The sequence below is a fragment of the Pan paniscus genome, chromosome 17 (assembly GCF_029289425.2).
Source record: "Pan paniscus chromosome 17, NHGRI_mPanPan1-v2.0_pri, whole genome shotgun sequence".
Lineage (NCBI taxonomy): Eukaryota > Metazoa > Chordata > Mammalia > Primates > Hominidae > Pan > Pan paniscus.
Genome location: NC_073266.2, coordinates 77,732,165 through 77,747,478, shown reverse-complemented (window position 1 = coordinate 77,747,478; position 15,314 = coordinate 77,732,165).

Below are 15,314 nucleotides of genomic sequence, written 5' to 3'. Positions count from 1 at the left end.
TAAAAAGCTGAAAGCCCTTTCTCTAAAATCTGGAACAAGACAAGAATGTCCACTTTCATTACTCCTATTCAACATAGTACTGGAAGTCCTAGCCAGTGGAGTGAGGCAAGAGAAGGAAATAAAAGACATTCAAATTGGAAAAGTCATCAAATTCTCCGTTTCCAGATTACATGATCTTATATCTAGAAAAACCCAAAGACTCCACAAAAAAACTTGGATTTGATAAACGAATTCAGTAAAGTTTCAGGATACAAAATTGGCATACAAAAATTAGTAGCATTTCTACACACTAATAATGAACCAGCTGAGAAAAAAAACAAGCAATCTATTCCATTTATGATAGCTACCAAAAAAAAACAAACCCTAAGAAAAAATTTAACCAAAGAGGAGAAAAACCTCTAAAAGAAAAACTACAAAACACTGATGAAATAAATTAAAGAGGACACAAAGAAATGTAAAGATAACCCATGTTCTTGGATTGGAAAAATGAATATAGTTAAAATGATTACACTACCGAAAGCAATCTGTAGACTCAATGCAATTCCTATCAAATTTCCAATGTGATTTTTGACAGAAATAGAAACAGAATTCTAAAATTTACATGGAACCAAAAAAGAGCCCAATAGCCAAAGCAATCCTGAGCAAAAAGAACAAAGCTGGAAGCATCACACTACCCAACTTCAAAATATAAGACTAAGTACCCCAAACAGCATGGTTTGGGTATAAAAAACACACACATAAACCAGTGGAACAGAATAGAGAACCTAGAAATAAATCCACATATTTACAGCCAACTGATTTTTAACAAAGGCATCAACACTATACATGGGGGAAAAGGAACCCCCTTCAATAAATAGTGCTGGGAAAATTCACAATCTGTATGCAAAAGAATGAAACTAGACCTCTTTCACTCATCATATACACAAATCAACACAAGATAGATTGAGGACTTAATTGAAAGACCTGAAACTAGAAAACCTCTAGAAGAAAACAGAGAAAACATTTCAGAAAATTGTTCTAGGAAAAACATTTTTGGCTAAGACCACAAAAACACAGGCAGCAAAACCAAAAATAGACAAATGAGACTATACTAAACTGAAAAGCTTCTTCAAAGGAAACAATCAACAAAGTGGAGGGACAACCTATGGAATGAAAGAAAATATGTACAAACTAGTCATTCAACAAGGGACTTATATCCAGAATATGTAAGGAACTCAACTCAACAGCAAAAGTAATTATTCCATTAAAAAGTGGGCAAACAACACAAATGTACACTTCTGAAAAGAAGAAATACAAATGGCTAATAGGTATATGAAAAATGCTCAAAATCATTAACATTATGGAAATACAGATCAAAACCACTAATGTCATCTCACCCCAGTTAGAACGCTATTATCAAAAAGACAAAAAATAACAGATGGTAGCAAGGATGCAGAGAAAAGGGAACTCTTGTATAGTGCTAATAGGAATGTAAATTAGTACAGCCACTATGGAAAACAGTATGGCGATTTCTCAAAAAAAAAAAAAATAGAACTACCATATGATCCAATATCCCACTGCTGGGTATATCTCCAAAGAAAAAGAAATCAGTATATCAAATGGATACCTGCACTCCCATGTTTATTGCAGCACTGTTCACAACAGCAAAGATATGGAATCAACCTTAAGTGTTCATCAACAGAAGAACGGATGAAGAAAATTTCATATATATATACACAGTGGAATACTACTAGTCAGGTATAAAGAAGAATAAAATCATTGCCATTTTCAGCAACATAAATGTAACTGGATGTCATTATGTAATGTAAAATAAGCCAGGTACAGAAGGACAAATAATGCATGTTCTCACTCATACGTCGAAGCTATAAAAAAAAAAAAAACGATCTCATGTAGGTAGAGAGTAGAACAATAGAGACCAAAGACTGGGAAGGGTGTGTCAGTGGGTTAAGGGATGAAGAGAAACAGGTTAATGGGTACAAATGTACAGTTAGATAGAAGGAATAAGTTCTAATGGTCTACGGCAGAGTAGGGTGACTGTGGTTAATAATAATGTATTGTGTATTTCAAAATAGCTAAAAGAGAGGACTTGCAATGTTCCCAGCATATAGACATGATAAATACTGGAGGTCATGGATACCCCGAATACCCTGAATTGATCATTACACATTCTATGCATGTAACAAAATATCTCATGTATTTCATAAATATGTACAAATATTACATATCAATATTTAAAAAAATAAAATGATATTGCTTGCAGTTGAGTAAGTTTCAAAAGTCCACCTAAAAAGTAAAATGTTGGATGAAAGTGTGAAAGATCTTTTGTAAGACAATTTTGACACAGATGAAAAGAGAGAGTACTTTCTTTTCATATAAAATAAAATGCTTTTGAGGGGAACATCACCCACCGGGGCCTGTTGTGGGGTCGGGGAGGGGGAGGGATAGCATTAGGAGATACACCTAATGTTAAATGACAAGTTAATGGGTGCAGCACACCAACATGGCACATGTATACATATATAACAAACCTGCACGTTGTGCACATGTACCCTAAAACTTAAAGTATAATAAAAAAAAAATCAAGGTGGAAAAGGAAAATAAAATGCTTCTCATAAATTACTAAATCCAATCTATAATTTATTACTTAAGTTTCATGTTTTATATCACTGCAGGCCAAATTTAAATGTCATACAGCTCTCCCTCAACCCATCCACTAGGTGTCTTAGTGATTTGGCTGGAATGAATTTATGGTTTGGAAATTCAGGGTAACAGCCTGCAATACAGTGAAAGAGGTGAATGTTAATGATACAAAATGTTTTCTACGTTCCTACTCCTTTTATCAGAAATAATAGCTTTCTTCTCCTTTCTCAGAAGTTCTGCAGATTTTCTTCCCCAGAAGTTTAAGGTGGTAAAGATACTTCCGGGACTTTAACCTAGATTATAGAACATTTTTTCTCCATTTAAAAACATGTTGTTCTATGAAAATGAGGGAGTGCAATTACATAAATTGGATAATTTATTTTATCTCATCTTCCCTAGTGTCTTAAAATTTGGGTTTCAAGCACAACATTTATAATGTTAAATTTAAGTTTTGAGGCTGCAAATTGCCTTAAGGTGCTTATTAAAATTCCATATAAAATTGGAATAAAGTAAATATAAAATCAAAATCATTTCTATACATCAAAGAGAAAAATATATAAACTCCTTATTTTAGAGAATAATGTCATTTTCTAAAACTAAAATTTCATTTTCTAAAAGAGCTTTTCCATTCCTATAGGAAAGTATTCTATAATCCATATAGTTCAGATGAGGGTTGCTAATTATAGTAATCAACTTCTGTACCATAGAGCAGAATAGATGACTGAAGATGTGGCCATCATAGACCTCAAACCCTGCCGCAGGAATTGGTCCAAATATCATGATAAAATAAAAATTCTCGAATGCTTTTAAGGGCCAAGCCGTGTCCTAATATATATTAATTCATTCAGACTCATCCTTAGTATTTGTGAGGTCCCAGGCGAGAATAAAAATGGAGGCTACATTTTTTATGTCTAATTTTAATGTTATAAATAAACCCTATGCCTAACATGAAAGGACTTACCCATAACCAAATTAGGGACTAAACGTGCCCCCAGGGAACAGGAGTGCACAAACTCCTCTCTAATATCTCACTTCCCATTCAGGATTTTCAGACCACTCTAAAAGCCTCCCCAAACCTTCTCCCACCCTAGCAGAAGGGAAGGAGGAGGTGGTGCTATTATCTGGGGAACCCGGTCTGCTCAGCCACCTCGTTTGGGGCATCCAAGGCAAAGCAAGAGAAGCCTTCCTGGTTTCTCAAAGCAGAAGCTGTGCATAGCCCCTCCCCGGCACTTAGTGCTCTGCCCACTCCCCTGAGTGTTTGGGTCCTCTCCCCTAATTCTCACTTGCCCATTTGGTTATTGATGTTTCAAAGCCTTTCTGTAAGACTAAAAACAAAAATCCAGAGAGTTTCAAAGCTCGATATTTGCAAAGAAAGCCCTTGTATTATCTTGTTAGGATTCCCATGACTAAATACCTCAGACTAGGTGTGTTAATCTGTTTTCACACTGCTATAAAGAAACTCAAGACTGGGTAATTTACAAAGGAAAGAGTTTTCATTGACTCACAGTTCCACATGGCTGGGGAGGCTTCAGGAAACTTACAATCATGGCAGAGGGCAAACCAGGTACATCTTACAAGGCAGCAAGAGAGACAGAGCATATGAGTGCAGGAAAAGCTACCATTTATTAAAACCATCAGATCTTGTAAGAACTCACTATCATGAGAACAGCATGGGGGGAACCCACCTCCATGATTCAATCAACCCCCTCCCTCCCTCTACACATGGGGATTATAGCTCAAAATGAGATTTGGGTAGGGACACAGAGCCAAACCATATCGTATGTAATTTAAACAACAGACATTTTTTCTTATAGTTCTGGAGGGCATAGGTCTGAGGTTGAGGTGTCAGTCAACAGTGTTGCTTTCTTTCTCAGGCCTCCCTTCTTGGCTTGTGATAACTGTTTTCCCTTTGTCCTAACACGATCTTTCCCTGATGCCTGCACATCCTTGGCATTTCTTCAGGGGTCCAGATTTCCTCTTCTTAAAAGGACACCAGTCAAATTGGATTAGGGCTCAACCTAACAGCTTTATTTTAATCTAATCACCTCTTTAAAGACCCTGTCTCCAGTTAAAGTTACATTCTGAAGTAGGAAGATTTAGGGCTTCATCATATGAATTTGAAGGAGACACAATGCAGCCCATCATAACCGTCTTCAGTGTACGACCTGAACAGGAACCTCTTTTGCCCAGGTCTACAAATTTCCCTCATTTTAAAAGCTTATGATTAACACCATATTACAGATAAAGAAATTGAAGTGCAGAGTGGTTAAGTAACATTTCCAAGACCACAGAGGTAGGAAGCAGGTGCTCCAGCTCCAGAGCCTGTGCTTTTAGCCACAACCCTCTGAGTTCTCCATGAAGGAGGCACATATGACCAAAGCTAAGCCAGTCAGAGTCTCTTCGAGGAGTGTTTGAGTCTGAGCTGGGGAAAGAGTCCCATCCTCTCTGAATCACAGATGCAGCTCATGAGCTGCTCCTGGTCATTCCCACTACCACCTGGAAAAACTTGCCTAAAGGAAAAAAATGCTCATCTGAAGATAGGCAGTGTGGAGACATGCTTGCCCTGCTAGGTTGGTCCTGGTTGGCCTTGCCCCTTTGAGGTTTGACTACAGGTACTAACAAGCACCCTTCTGATAAATCTTTGTTTGCTCATGCTTTGTTTGGTAAGAGTCAGTATCAGTATCTGTTGCTTAGAACCGAAATAATCTGGACTAACCCCAAGTAATTCAGAGAACAATATCCAATTCCATTTACTTTGCGATGATCTCTCCTTATTCTTTAGATTCAGCAGACAAAGTTAAAACACATCAATCTAAGAAGCCACCTTTTTAAAATCAGTTCTTTTCTTGCAAAAACTCTGCTTTGCCAGTCTCCATGTTAGAATGTTTATAAAAGAACAGGAAGCCTCTTCCAATGACCTGACCAGCATGGAACTATTTTAGAAACCAGCTCTGTTCTCTCTGTTCTCCATCCCTCAAATCTTCACTCTTACTATTCTTCTCCTTTATCACTGTAATGTGACATGCTGAGATTTTAATAAGGATTCATTAAGTTATAATATATCCTTTGACAAGAGAGAGTGAAAAGCATTCTACAAAATTCATCAGTACCGCAAATGCAAAAAGCAAACCACAGGTACTTTATTTTTTAAGATTCTCATTCTCTGTTAGGGTAGAAGATGTGATAACAGTAAAAAGCAATTAAGTAGTCAGGGTACAAATCTTAGTGAGAAATTATTCAAATTCTACAAAGTAATTCTAAATTAAAATGCCACCAACTGCGGCTATACATGATTAACTGGATTCAGTCAATTTAGGCAGAACTATCAACCTGGCTGGAGGGAGGACAGAGCCTTAATTAAAATATTTCAATGTGGCTGAAAATTCATTTTCATAGTCACACTGAATAAATGGTTGGCAATTTTAAAAAGCAAATAGATTGATTTCTATTTTAGCTTCTTATTAGAATATCCTTATTGTATGTTCACTGTATCTCCAATACTATATTCTCCATTGCTAGGGAATATAAATCAGTAGGAGATACTATTCTTGTACTCCAAAAGGAGGGAAAATTGTATGGGTAAAAGACAAGTGGAGAACAATATTTGCTGCTCCCAACAAAACAGGAAATCTTTTACCTTCCTGTGTATCTAGTGTAGCTATAAATACATATTAGATTCTAAGTTCATAATTGTTGGTTGATGAATAATCCTGTGTGAGAATATATGTTACAGACTAATGTTTTCTGAATTAATTTGACTGCAGTACATGGTAAAACTTTTTAGTATGCTGACGCAAAATGAATCCACGAGCATAGACAAGAAAAAAACTTATTAACAAAACAAATATGCTAGCTTGTAAGACAATATTCTTAACATTGACAGGCATTATAAAATATAGGAATACATTATTTCAAAGGTTATACAGTCAGCAACCCTCTGAATCAATTCTCAACTTCAAGTCTTACATCACTCATTCATGCTTTGCATGCTGATCTCCCTAACCACTTGCTAGGATTTGGGCTAAACCATGACAGTTCTTAGGCAGTCGAATAATTGTTATGCCATAACAACTATCACAACAATGTGTTTGGATATTTCACATAAAAGTTTAAAATACATTTTAGAAGTAAACATCTCTCTAGTCATGGTTTCTTTTCACCAGGTTCCTATGCACACTTGTAGGAGCAGAATGGCAAGGAGCATGAGCTGCATGAAGACTCACTTTGTTCCAGGTTCTGCCACCTAATAGCTATATGGGCGTGGACAGGTGACCTGATACCTCTGGGCCAGGATAACCTCAGATGGTGATAATGATAGTTTTGTGATAATAATGGTAGCTAACTCATGGTAGTAGATGAAATAATCTGTTTAGTTGGGACAACACTTGGTACCTGGTAGGAGCTTAATAAATACAACACTTTTTCAGGATGGTGATGTCAACAGTAAGAAACATGTAATTCAGAGAATGGAGCCCTACTGGTCAAATGGTGTGGGGACTTTGGGGACTGCAGCTGAGTCTTGAGGATGTATGAGCTCTACCCTGTGGTCTCAGTTTCTGCTGAAACTGTGCTTGGTATACCTGCCACGCTGTAAACATTTAACAAATTGGAACTAATGACAACAGAATTAAGACATGACCTGTATTGACCAAATCTGGAGTATTAATATTGTCTCAGAACAGAAGATTGCCACATTTTTGAGATTTTAGATCAGTAGGCAGACTTCCTAGCAACAGCAGACCAATACTGTCTCTCAGTTCCTGGCAATGACAAAAAGATGAATGATCAAGTAAGTCCGAATTGCCTTATGTGGCGATTCTGTAGAGAAAATCCCAGATTTCTCTCCCTTCACATTATTTGAACCTGACCTTTCTGCAACAAATCTAAGATCAGCCTGTTTGGCCCTTGATCACCACAACTCTGGTTGCACCCAGTAAATCCTGGCATGACAGACAGGCAGACACAAAGCTACATTTTTCTGAAAACCATTTCTGTAAGTAGAATAATGTTACATTTTCTATCATTTTGTTGTTGTTGTTTATTGGAAACATTTGGGAAAGGTTTATGCTTACGTTTCTGATGAGGTCTGACCGACTTTTTATTTTTTTAAAGCTTCAAGTGCCCTTCTGAAACAGAGGCAGGAAGTGATTACCCAGGCCTCATAATCAGTCTGGAAGTTTCTAATAGGTAGGATGACCCCAGGAAGAAAGATTAATACCACAACTATTGGGCTAGAGAGGCTCCAAACTCCCATAATACGCACCTTCTCTGTGGCATTCCCATGGACAATTAGGGATTCATCAATGAAAACCTACCTCAATTTAATCCACTCTAAGGTTCAAACAGCTAACAAAACCCATGTTATCACCAGGCCCATAGAGTGTCTTAGCAGATGTCAAGGGAGGCATAAGAGTTGTATGTATGTGTGGGCAATGGTGTTGGGGAATAAGCCCTTCTTCGGCAATTCTAAGCATAAGTGATATCTGCATAGGCTAGTCTTTGGGTTAGAGATGCTACAGGAAAAAAAGAAAGTACTCATAGGCACAGAAGTCCAATGAGTCTAATATTCAAATATTCTCTGTACAAAGACCATGTAGACAGGTCTTTTTCAGAATATGCTAGGCCACCAGAACTAGCTGTTCCAGACTGGAATTTTACCTACATCTTGGACTTTAATTCTTCACAATTCTATGCTGTCATCGTAACAACTGCTGCCCATGTTCTCTTTCAACACTTCCCTCTTTTATTAGCAACATGTGGCCAGCCAGCCTTACCTGATTTCAAATTAGTAAAGGATAATCCTGCTGCAACATAATTTTGTATCACTTTGACAACCAAATCAGGACAAATTAAGAATCTAATATTACAAAATATTATACTATGTGTCTTGGCAAACAGGCTTTTTTTTTTTAAATAGAGAGTCTTGTTCTCTCTCCCAGGCTGGAGTACAGCGGTGCGATCTCAGCTCTCTGCAACCTCCAGCTCCCAGGTTCAGTGATTCTCCTGCCTCAGCCTCCCAAGTAGCTGGGATTATAGGCACATGCCACCATGGCCGGCTAATTTGTATGTTTAGTAGAGACAGGGTTTCACCATGTTGGCCAGGCTGGTCTTGAACTCCTGACCTCAGGTGATCTGCCCACTTCAGCCTCCCAAAGTGCTGGAATTACCGGCATGAGCCACTGCACCTGGCCAAATATGCATAATTTAAGGTCTCTGTTTACAAGAAAACTTAAAGTCAAATCAGAGGGGAAAAGTTATAAACATGGCACAAAACTAATCAGATACAAAACTACATAGAGCTAATTCATCAGATGACCAGAATAAAAATTCAAAAACACATAATTAGACCACAGTGACAGATACAAACAAAAAAGCTCTGAGATTTCAATCTTTCCAAAAGTCAGATGCTCAAATAGAAAGGGATGCCTCTTAGCAGGAATGCTTATAAAAATTCTTAAATCAGGAAAAGTAGACATATTTGGTGGATTAATGGATTTTGAACAATCATCAAATTCTGTCTCCTACAAAAAAAAGTGTGTTTTTAGTCTACATTAATAGCAGTACAATGACCAAATCAAAGGACCTAACAGAATCACTTTATTCTGTACAAAAACCTTGGAATATTTTTGGTTATTATTTCCTGTCTATTTCACACATATTTATTTTATAAATACCGGCAAAGTAAACCACAGGATACTAAAAGAGAAACGGCAGTATATTGGCAACTTTTTGTTATCTTTGTCCCAACTAAAGAACTGGGAATATTTGGCCTTAAGAGGATTAGAAGTCATAATGGGAGCCATTACACCAAACTTATTGAAGAAATAAGAAGCTCATGCTATAAGTGGAAACCCAGAAACTGGATATCCATCTTTATGGCATTCGTTGGGAGGATTTATGCTTTGAATAGGAGTTAGATTAGAGTTATCTTAGATGCCTTTAAACTTCAAGATTCTATCTGCCTTTGAATCTAATAAGTACAGAACTGGAGATAACCAAGGAGAGAGAATTAAACTAAATAGAGTGGTAGAACTCTACTAAATAGAAGAGCACAGAGTATCCAAGTATGAATCCAGCCAAGCAATCACTGCTGTATTAGTCTGTTCTCTCACTGCTATGAAGAACTACCTGAGACTGGGTAATTTATGAAGAAAAGTTTAATTGATTCGCAGTTCTGCAGGCTGTACAGGAGGCATGGCTTGGGAGGCCTCAGGAAACTTACAACCATAGCAGAAGAACAAAGGGAAGCAAGCACCTTCTTCACGTGGTGGCAGAAGAGAGAGGGCGAAGGGGGATGCACTACACACTTTTAAACAACCAGATTTCATGAGAACTTGTTCGCTATTGTGAGAACAGCAAAGGGGAAGTCTGCCCCCATGATTCAATCACCTCCCACCAGCTCCCTCACCTAATATGTGGTGATTACAATTTGACATGAGATTTCAATGGGAACATAGAGCCAAACCACATCATGATCTTTCCTTGTCCTCTGTGTTAATATAGAGCATTCATCTGAGCAATGGTCAGTGTGTTCGATGTACTGTGCTTACTCAAGACAAGACTCCTGAGTTCACAAATATTTGTGTGTCTCTATTTAGAAAAAAAGGATAAATTAAAGATGCTATTTGCATACAGGCAGCCCAAATAGCTGTCTTTCCCCAGAAAGCTAATTTACTTACCATTACACGTACATATCAGAGCCTCCAAAGTGCCATGAGTGTGTTCATCCCAGGATGTGCCAAGATAATCCACTGGGGCATGGGGAAAAGTAATGCTTTAGTAGTAGACTTCTTGAAAATTAGGAATGTGTTTAGGCCTTACTAACATTTACTATATGGATTGATATATATCATATGGTCAAATGTCAAGGAGGACACAGGAGAAATCTGAGGGAGGAGTGGAGTTCTACCAGCAGGCTCACTGAAGTTGCAGTTTTTACTCCTTGTTTGTCATCAAAATATTACAAAGTAGACTTCTGGAAAAAGTATTTATAGATTATTTGAACTATTTTAACTCAACTCTAACAAAATGGACACACAGCTTAAAAACCTGCATACAAAGAAACCAGAGGTTGTTGATAGTATTTATAATGTAAGGTACATGTGATCAACAAGAAAATATAAGAGCTGATATTTCTCCTACTGAAAAAATAAGCTCTTTTTACCATCCCCGAACCCCAATTCAAAGGTAAAATTATAATCATCCAATGAGAAAAGGTGAGATCCTCAATCTCTGATAATAAGAAGACTATTTAAAGTATAAATTTGCCTCCAGCAGAACCAGTGATAAGCTTCACACTAAATGCATATTCAGCCTTCAAAAAAATAGCCTATGGTTGTATGAGACTCAGCATGAGCAAGACATTTAAGAAGCCACCAGAACACCACTAATAAGATCTGAGTAGGAGAAAAATCATTTTTGTACCATAAATGAATAAGAAAAGTTAAATACCAGGGGTTTTGCCATTTTTACACTATACTTTTTAAAATGTCTCTATTTGTGTTTTTATAAAATCAGTATAACAGAGCTTGTATATAATTTATAAATTTATACATATACATATATGTATGTATACATGTTGAAGTTTCAAAATATTAGCTGATAAAGAATATATATCAAATATGTACATAATAAAATATATTAGTCTGTGTAAATGTGTGTGTTTAGTAATCATTTTATTTAGAAGTTTACAGTTTAGCTATAAATGCTCAGTCTTTACAGAGCTCTGAAATTCTCGTTAGCCACTTTAGCATCTAGAATTTTCCTCATTTATTTATATACAGTCATGTAGCCTCTTGTGTTATTTACCTGGTTTTTCAGGTTACCACCTCCTCAAATCCTGTAAAAATACTACCTGGTTATTTTATGAAACAGTAAATTTTTTTACCTACTTACTTTTCAAATAATGCCTTTTCCTTATAGTTAATTTTTAACAGTTAATATTTACAACTATTTTTTAAAGTAAACCAGACAATTTGTATTCTAAACTCTCAGTGATTACATTTTAATCAGCCAAGTCTCTCAAATCTGAGATTAATTTTATGCAGATGCAGTTACAATGGCTATTTCTATCAGATGAATTCCTCTAGGCCAAAGCAACAATCGCATCTATATTCATTATTGTCCTAAATTAGATATATTAAAGATACATAAACCATGAAGACACATGGTTATGTTTCTATGTAATACTTCTCAACTGACTCAAATGGTTTGTGTTTATACATCTGATTAGAGAATCGAAAATATTTTTAAAAGCACCTGATACCAAGAGATGATAAACTATATTTTTATAGATCATGGTTTATTCGTATTTCATGTTTAGACAGGTATAAATATGTCAAACTTGAAAATAGCAGCTATCGATGTCTTTGATGGCAGTAAAATAAAATTAACTTTTCCTTTTAATTCTGGCACAACTTAATGTATATTCAAAATAATTAGACAGCAAACGGAAGTCCTTCTCTATTGGTTTAGTTATATGTTTTTGTTTCCAGTATTGTATTTGCTTGATTTATTTCATATCTCATTCTCTACCTGTACTAGTTGCTTTTATTTTTTGAATAAAACTCTTGAAAAGTTTAAGTTTGGATTTAAAATATTAAGATAAATGGTAACAAATGAACTTTAATTAATATTGAAATGAATTAGGATTCACAGAACAACAGTGCTATGCATTGGGGAGATTTTAGCCCCTAAGCCACATAACACATTTCACTGTAAAATTTATTAGCAGAGTTTTCTAATCAGTTCAGCCCTAATATTCTACCTTAGTGAGCACATATCCAAACGCAGAAGCAGCTACTTCTCCCCTCGTATCATTATCAGTTTGCTTCTTTTCCCATCTTCCCCTCCTTCTCCTTAAGTATGTTTTATCTCAGTATTACAATAGCTCAAGAAAAACAGCCTGATTTTTAAAGAGTACTCAGTTTAATCAAACTCGGATGATATTGAAGACTTGCCCTTGAGATTGTCTAGTTCCCAGAAGAATCAAATTAAATAACATTTTTACAATAAGGCAATAAAATTTCTTGTATAATCAGGTATTTAGTCTGAATCTAAACACTCACCAAAGCTTTCTGAGGAACCTCCATGCTGCTTTCCACAGTGACTGTGCTAATTTGCATTCCCACCAATAGCATATGAGGGTTTCCCTTTCTCCTTGACTGCATTTTGACTCCAGCCCATCGCATGAGGTCAGGTGTGAAATTTTCTACTTGTGGTGTCATGTCAGTGTTCAAAACACTTTGGATTAAGGAACATTTCAGATTTTGGATTTTAAATTAGGGATGCCCAACCTGTACTTAGAGATAGGAGGATACAGAGAAAGGAGGTACAGTCAGCATTAAAGCAGCTTTAATCTCAACACAGGAGTGCATAAGGAAGATGAATATACAAGTAACTAGGCTTTATGGCAGAATTGGGAAAGTAGCAAGAGAGAGGCACTTCAGAAAGCTGCAGGGAGTTCAGTGTAAGAAATAAGAAAATATTGTTAGCTGGGGATCTGCATCTAAGAAAGATGTGAAGGATAAGTAGACTCTGGTCAAGAGAGAAGAGCCTTCAGGTAGAGAGAAAAGGGTATGTTTACTCAGAAGCAGAAAAGCACTAAGACCTGTCAGGGATGAGGGACATGATTTGTTAGCATCCACAGTACATAAGAAAATGTTGGGGCATCAAACATGAAACTTCATCAGTTACCACTGTGTTTGCCTACAAGTAAAAGAAAAACCTCATTATAGTGGCTTAAGCAAAGAGAGGTTGATTTGTTCTCATATGAAGAAGTCTGGAAGTAAGCAGTTGTCTGCTTAGATTTAGTAACTCAAAGTTATCATGACCTTTCTCTGTGGTTTCCAGATAGCTGCTTGGGCTCTGTGTTCACAGGAAGAAGAAGAAAAGGGAAGAGATTATATTATAAATTTCAACATGTATCTTGTTGGCAAGAGCTATGTCAAAGGGCACCCCTAATTGCAAGGGAGACCAGGAAATCTAGACTTCAGCTCTTACAGTCTTGACAGTAGACACAAACCAGAGAGAAGAAAGTTGAAGTTGAGTGTTGAAGGGGCAAAAAAAGTCAACTGCAAGAGCATAAAGGGTTGTGAGGAGGAAGATAGAACTTACCTGGGCATTAGAAGCAATGAGCGGAATTTTCACAAGAGCAATAGTATCTAATGGGCTAGCTAACAAAATAACAGGCTATATCTAGCATTAGTAAACAACAATCTTAGAAATATTCAAATGAAAGGTGAATGACTTCTCGTGAGAAGTTAACACACACACGCGCACACAAAAACCCTGGATTGAAAAGAAGATTGAACTAGAATGGAAGCAAAAACACCCAGCCCCCTTATTGCAGTCTGCGTAGCCCTTCTCATCATTTGGGCTTGACCTGCATCTATGGGGCACACTTGTTTGTGCCAGTGACTTCCAGGTCTCAGAGCTGTCCCAAGTCCTTCACATTCCCCATTCCAAGAGCTGTGACCTCTAGTTCAGTTTCTATCACTCCCTATGAATTCTTCAAGTTTCTACCATGTCACATGAAGTGTTGAAGCTCCCTGGATAAGGAAAATATCAAGTGTAGAGCAAGATTTTCTATCTCCACAGCTTCCCTGGTTCCAAACCAAGACAAACTTATTTCCTAGACAGCTTCTGTTATATGTCCCTCAGTTCCTACTTTCTTTATTAAACCCAAAGAAATGGTTCATATCTATTGCATGTTTGGAGTGCCCTGGAGTTAGAATATCCTGTTCCCTATTGCATTGTAATGATTACCCTGGCTTGATCTCCAGTTTCTACATTTAAAAAGCAAGAGTAATTGTAGTTTTGATTTATCCCCAGCCCTGTTTTCTTGCTGACTAAAGCCACTTGCGAAGAGTGTTGTCTAGTGGTTGCGAAAACATAAAAAATGGGCTGAATGCAGGAAAAGTTTACGATGAACACTAAAAGCACTAGAGATAATCAATACTAAAGTTTGATGCATGTTCTTTCAGCTTTCATCTAAATAAAAATACACAACAATAAATAAATTATGCAGGTGTGTTTGTGCAGAAAGGTTTCATTTAGAATCATACTGTGCATACTATTTATCCACCTGATTTATTGTCACTTAATGATATGTCACAAGAAGCTACTTTTTATGATTTTAAATATTCTTGAACCAGTAAAGCAGCATCTATAACACAGACACAGCCACAGAATTTTCTCTAGATAGAAAGCATATTAAATTACTGAAGTATGTTTTCTCTAGAAAAGTGGGCCTTTCTTTGCTTCTGGTGGCATAAGTGACCTTAGAGAGGGGACTGGCTAAAGTAGATTTAACAAAGGCAAAGTAGGCCATAAGCATCATCTTTTTTTATTTGGCCTGTTGCCTTGCACTGTTCTTCTGTGTCATTAACACCCACCATGCTACACAGCTTCTGAGGAGGCTCCACTTCCACTGGAATGACTGATGAATGTGGATTGGAAGAAACTTCAAGATTTCTAATTGTCTTACGGTAGGAGAGTAGATACTCTAAATACAGTCAACTTCAAGCCTTTTGGGGGTGATATTGGGACGGGAAGCTTACTTCGGCCACCTTATTTTGAATGAAATCAACACCATGGATATTGGGCGGGGGCAAGTTACCTCTTATTTCAGATCAGGATTTCTGGGGAGAACCCACCATTATTTCTCTTCTCAT